This window comes from Hordeum vulgare, chromosome 7H, assembly GCF_904849725.1.
Source record: "Hordeum vulgare subsp. vulgare chromosome 7H, MorexV3_pseudomolecules_assembly, whole genome shotgun sequence".
NCBI lineage: Eukaryota > Viridiplantae > Streptophyta > Magnoliopsida > Poales > Poaceae > Hordeum > Hordeum vulgare.
Genome location: NC_058524.1, coordinates 617,463,643 through 617,470,493, shown reverse-complemented (window position 1 = coordinate 617,470,493; position 6,851 = coordinate 617,463,643). Strand labels below are relative to the sequence as shown.

At 44.0% G+C, this 6,851-nt stretch overlaps 1 pseudogene across 1 annotated transcript; it reads left to right on the top strand.

The window, feature by feature from the left end:
- Positions 1-3,970: 3,970 nt before the first annotated feature.
- LOC123412008 lies at positions 3,971-6,851 on the top strand (annotated as a pseudogene). The gene is made up of 7 exons (XR_006613380.1): positions 3,971-4,235; positions 4,364-4,424; positions 4,999-5,093; positions 5,176-5,209; positions 5,495-5,549; positions 5,639-5,681; positions 6,458-6,851. The product of XR_006613380.1 is annotated as a UPF0047 protein YjbQ-like (transcript).

The following is a 6,851-nucleotide window of genomic DNA, read 5'->3' as shown; positions in this document are numbered from 1 at the left end:
GGAAAATCCTCCCAGCATTTCCCATCTGCGTAAGTTCGGATGTGCTACGTACGTCCCAATCTCACCACCACAGCGGACATCCATGGGCCCACACAGGAAACTTGGGATCTATGTGGGGTACAAATCACCGTCGATTATCAAATACCTGGAACCCCTTACTGGGGATTTATTCACAGCTCGTCACGCTGATTGCATTTTTGACGAGGAACATTTTCCGGCATTAGGGGGAGATTTCAAGTACCAGAAAGAATGCCCGGAAATTGATTGGAATGCCATTGCCATTTCAACCTCTGATCCACGTACTCAAGAGACCGAACTACAAGTTCGGAAAATTATTAATTTGCAACATCTTGCAAATAATCTGCCAGATTCATTTACTGATCTAAAAGGTGTTACAAAATCCTTGATTCCAGCCAGGAATGCGCCCGAAAGAGTGGAGGTACCAACTGAAACCACTCAACTCCCTGTTCCTAAAAAGAGGGGGAGTAGTACGGCCGCTGACCCGGAACCTGCTTCTCGCAAGCAGCAAAGGACAGAGAGGAGAAAATCCTCAAAATCAGTAAATGCAAGTCAACTCAACGTTGATGAACACCTTATGGGTAGTTTACATCCAATAGAAGGGCAACCTTCACAACCCAGCTCCAGTGTGCACAAACTAGCTGGAACATCGGAACACCTAGACTCAATCGTATTGGGAAATAACGAAGAGTCTCTAGGGGTGCAAGAAATTTCCATCAACTATGTTGATTCTGGAGAATCATTTGACCGCAAGTCTACGACTGTCGACATATATTTTGCTGAAAAGATTGCAGATATCCTTATCACTGATCATGATCCAAAGTCTATCGTCGAGTGCCAAAGGCGCTCCGACTGGCCTAAATGGAAGGATGCAATCCAAGCAGAAATTGCCTCGCTTAACAAAAGGAAGGTATTCACTGAAGCAATACCTACACCTCCCAATGTTTTCCCTGTGGGATTCAAATGGGTTTTCCTCCGAAAACGGAATGAGAACAATGAGGTGGTGAGATATAAAGCAAGGCTCGTAGCACAAGGTTTTACGCAGAAACCCGGCATTGATTTCAATGAGACATACTCTCCAGTAATGAGTGGAACAACTTTCCGATACCTTATATCAATGGCAGTACAAAATCGTCTATCCATGCAGTTGATGGACGTCGTGACCGCATATCTTTACGGGTCACTAGATTCGGACATATATATGAAGGTTCCTGACGGTATCTCTGTCCCGAGTAACAATGCAAAACGCAACATATATTGTGTAAAGTTGAATAAGTCATTGTATGGCTTAAAACAGTCGGGGCGGATGTGGTACAACCGACTAAGTGAGTTCCTTCTTCAGAAAGGTTACTCCAATAGTGATGATTGCCCATGTGTCTTCATCAAGAAGTCCTCTACAGGATTTTGCATCATTTCTGTGTATGTTGATGATCTCAACATCATCGGCAATGCACCAGATATTGATAAAGCACGCAATCACCTAAAGATGGAATTTGAGATGAAGGATTTGGGTCAAACCAAATTTTGCTTGGGTCTCCAACTCGAGCACCTTACCTCAGGAATAATGGTACACCAAGCTGCCTATATCCAGAAAATATTGGAGAAATTCAATATGGACAAATCCTACCCATCTAAAACTGCCATGGTGGTTCGATCTCTTGACGTAGAGAAAGATCCATTCAGACCAAGGGATGATGGTGAAGAGATTTTGCGGACCCGAGGTTCCATATCTCAGTGCTATTGGAGCGCTTATGTATCTTGCAAATTGCACAAGACCCGATATTGCATTTGCAGTAAATCTACTTGCTAGACACAGCACAGCTCCCACCAAACGCCATTGGTCGGGAGTCAAGAATGTCTTTCGGTATCTCCAAGGCACAAAGGATCTTGGTCTATACTTTCAATTCCAGGAAAAACTGGACTCTGGTATAATTGGATATACAGATGTTGGCTATTTATCTGATCCCCATAATGCCAGATCGCAGACCGGCTTTGTATTCCTACATGGTGGAACTGCTATATCATGGAAGTCTTCGAAACAGACCCTTGTTGCAACATCTACCAATCATTCTGAGATAATTGCTTTATATGAAGCATCACGTGAATGCACGTGGCTTCGCAGAATGATAAACCACATACAACAGTCATGTGGAATTGGTTCTATCGAATCACCTACCATTATCTATGAAGATAATGCGGCTTGTGTTGCACAGATGCAAACAGGATACATAAAGAGCAATGTCACTAAGCATATTGCCCCTAAGTTGGTTTATCCCCATGAACTCCAGAAGAGTGGTGAAATCAACATCTTGCAAGTCAAGTCATGTGATAATCTGATCTTTTCACAAAGTCTCTACCAGCTTCAACATTCCATAAATACCTTCATGGAATTGGTATGCGACGGCTCCGAGATTTGCAAGAGTCAGGGGGAGTATCTTCTTAAACTGTTCCTGTTCAAAGCCTCATATTACACTCTTTTCCCTTTATGAGTTTACTCTAGAGGTTCTCATCAAGGTTTTTAATGAGGTAATATCAACATAAGAACACATGTCATACTATCTGTTTTCCCCACCGGGGTTTTTAGGAAAAGTATATACGACATGTTTATTGTCCTCTTATTATATGGATGCATTTCATATGGAGTTAACAGAGGCAATAACCATTATATGCGGTATCATTTTCTCCTTATTTTCCCACAGGGTTTGAAGGAGTTTTAGCTGCATATACTACACCACTCCTTATATTTTTCCCACAGGGTTTTTGGAGGAGATTATTACAAGATGATGAACACGTTCAAGGACAAGTAGAGATTAGGGGGAGTGTTAGAGTTTAATTAATTATGTAATTAATTAAGTTAATCCCTACTTGTAACCGCACGCACGATGCGGGAACCGCAAGCACGATGCGGGAACCGACATATGCGGAAACCGCCTTTCCCTGTCATATAAAGTTCATCATCAAGAATAAAGTGGATAGTTGTTTTCCATTTACATCTCTCTCATTTTCAATCACAACAATTTATTCAATATTGAATTACAAACCCACACGTAACTATGATCTAGAGAAAATTAAAAAATCACTCACACAACACCTTGTAGAAAGGACCCCACGACAAATAAAACAATAAATTTGGGAGACCTAAATGCAAAACAACCAACGGTCGTCGCCGTACGCCGTCTTGGCCAAAGCTTTGACAGACAGAGGGGAGGCACCAACTTGCCTATAACCAAAGAAATGCCATAACAGACAAAGCTGCGTCGTGAGTCGATGAAACGGGTCGCCACGCGACCCGAGGCTTTGTGGCTCGTCGACCGGGGATCATCCCCACGCTCTTCGGTCCACGACTCCGCTGTCCTCAAACGACATCGTCGAAGAGGAGACCCGAAGCGGCTATCCGTCAACCACCCATCATGTGCTGAACCAGTAATCTTTCGGATGAGGTCGTTGTCATCGTGCGCCATTGCCATCGATAGAGAAGAAATTATGGACGACTGAAATCCTAAGCAAACTAGTCTTAGACTATTGCTACTCATGTCGTACGTACGATCCGGCGACCCCCCCCCCCCCCCCCCCCCCCCCCCCCCCCCCCCCGCTGACGATCAAACTGGTGGCAAGAGAAGAGCAAAGTTGTTCATGGGAGGAAGCGGTTGTGCATCTTGGTCGCGTGGGCGACAAATGATACGGCGGTGGATGGTCTTCGGTCGTGCTCTTTCGGGATGTCCATATCTGGATTAGAAAAGAAATGAAAGGGAAAAAAATCTTGATTTAACATTTACAAATTGGTTGGCTGATTTACCCAGAAAAAAATCACCCAGCAATAAAACTCAGACCCACACAAAACAAAGGGGACAAGAAAAGAAAGAGAGGAGAAAAAACAACCGCTGCAGGCCACCACACGCTCTCTCGCGCCACTCCCCGCCTCCCGATTCCCCGGCCGCCGCCGCCGCCGCCGCCGCCGAGTCCGACCATGCAAGCGGCAGCGACCGCCCCGGCGCTCGCGCCGCCCATCCTCCTCCCCCCTCTGCCTCCCCACCGGCTCCGGCTCCTCCGTCCGGCCGCGCCGCGCCGCCCGGTCCGCCGTCCGGTGCGAGCTCGTCGCCGCCGCCGCCGCCTCCGCCTCCTCCGCGGCGCCCGCACCCGTGGCCGCCCCCCGCTGGGCCCAGACGACGGTCGTCATCCCGCCGCAGCGCCGCGGCTGCCACATCATCACCCACAAGGTTGGGCCGACCTCCCCCCGCCTCTCGTTCCTACAGCTTTGCCGCTGCCATGCCTCTGTATCTTTGGACTCTGGTATGGGTAACAAATTTCAATTGGTGACGGTGATTGCTTCTTGGCCGTTCTGCAGATCATGCACGCGATCAGGAGCGACCTCTCCGAGTTCAAGTGCGGCCTGGCGCATCTCTTCTGTAAGTGATGCAGTTTTATGTTTTCTTGGCAGACAATCAGGGAGGATAATTTTGTGTTGGGTAAATGTTGGTTTGCATTGGAAGCTCTGATATAAAAAAATGTTTATCGTGGTAACTAACTTTACAAGCAGATTTCAAAGCTTTTAAGATGAGTAAACTGTCTCGGAACTATAAGAATTGCTCCAAGTGGAGTTGGGAAAGCATCACATTCGGGTTTACAAGTGGACCTCAGACCACATGTTAGGGCGTAGTGAAACATGGAGAAATTTGCGACTGTATGGAGCATTTTGCTCCGCTGTAAGGGTTCTTGGCTGTCCTTAGGTCAAATTAGTAGCTAGATATTGAAGGTTTCAAGTGGTTTATGAATTGCAGGAACAAAAAAAAAACGAGTGCACAAAATGTACAGTTAATCGACAGCAGAACTTGAAATTCGTGATGTTAGAATGTATCCATAAAACTCATGCTGTCATTTGTTTAGTTTTGAGTGAAGTGAGAGTATCTGGTGATGGTATGTTATTAGAATGCAGTTTCCATTGTTTTTTAAAATAGTGAAAGGTTTATATATGCTCTGCAGTGCACCACACGAGCGCTTCACTCACTCTTAATGAGAACTACGACCCCGATGTCCAAACTGACACTGAAACATTCCTTAGTCGAATTGTCCCAGAGGTGAACGATGTGTTTTTTTTTTGTTTCTGTTCAAGGGTATCTCATTAGATTGGTCTCCTAATCTCTGTCTGATTGTAATCAGGGCCCATCTGCTCCATGGAGGCACACCATTGAAGGTTAGGGTCTGAACCCTGATATGGTTGTCCGTTGGTCTTCCTTGTTACAGTGTTCTTATTAAAAAAATTAAATTATATTGTCATGTATACTGTTGCACCTTAAGCAATGCTCCATTAGTTCTCTAAGACTGAAGTCTAGTTTTTTACTTTCCGTTCTGTATTTTCAAAATTATTCAGATCTTGCAAATGAATTACAAGACTGCCTGAGCTGTTTATTGACTTGACAAGCAGAAACCATAATTTACATGAGTAAATCACCTACTAATACTCAGATTCTGATTGCAGGATCTGATGACATGCCAGCACATATCAAATCATCAATGTTTGGCTGTGCCTTGACGTATGTCTTCCCTCCCTAATGTTTCTCATTTACAAAATATGAGTGCCTTCGTCCAAAACAAATCAGTGACATTTTTCCTTTGTCTTCAGAATTCCTATCACTGATGGGCGTCTCAACATGGGAACTTGGCAGGTGAGTAAAGACATTTTACTCACAAAAAGGGGCCATCTTTTGGTACACGATTACTAATACTGTAGTATAATCATCTTCGATGCATCTACTCTCAGTATTTAAGGTTCTATTTTCTTGATAGGCTCGATTGAACATACAGTAGAATATTTAGTTTTTAGATAAATGATATACTTGTGACAGAACTATAGGAAGTGGTATATTCAGTGCATAAGAGCAGTATCCATTTATGCCATATATGAGTTTAAACTTGACTCTTAAGTCTGTGCGTAATGTTTTATTTGGGTGTCAACCACCCAAGACATAATGTCAGTATTAGCAGCAACCAAAATGTTATTCAGGCATCTGCGTTCTAAATTTTATCGTCTAGTCAACACCTGAACCCGAGTTGTACTACGTCACCTATGTGCATACCCGAGTAACATTTGTCATGATTTTATTTTTGCCAAATCGGGTACCTGAATCCAATTTTGTTACCAACACCTGGGTATATTTAGTGCATAAGACCCAATATCCCATCTATGCCATATTCAGGCATGTGCGTTCGTATTTTTATCGCCGAGTCGAACACCTGAACCAAATCGTACTATGACACCTATGTCCATATCCGAGTGACATTTGCCATGATTTTACTTTACCAAATCAGGTATCTGATCCAATTCTTTTTCCAACACCCGCCTCTTATGTGGGAAGTTTGGGTAACACCTGCTAGTACTCAGGGCCCAACCTCGGCATTATATTTGCTACCTAATCTTGATGATTCTATTTTTTATTTCCAGGGTATATGGCTCTGTGAACATCGTGATTACGCTACTCCGCGCACAGTTGTGATTACGCTCAGTGGGATATGAATGATGAATGCTAGGAGCTGCAAATACAGTGTTGCTGATGTGCAGTGAAATTGGAACTCTGCTTCAACTGTTGTATGAGCTGCCCCGACAAATCTTATTTGTAATCTTGTTTGAGCAGTTTTGCGCAAGGGGAGTAAATAGTAGATTTTGTGAGCTCCCATGCAAGCACCCCTTTATGTGGGCCATGTAATATTGCATCAAGATCTGTACTGCTAGCTTGCTATCTCCACCTTGGTAGAAATAATGTCTCTTTTGTTTATCCCAAACAAGACGACATATAAAGACGCCATGCCAACATATAAATAAATATATTCTCAGATCA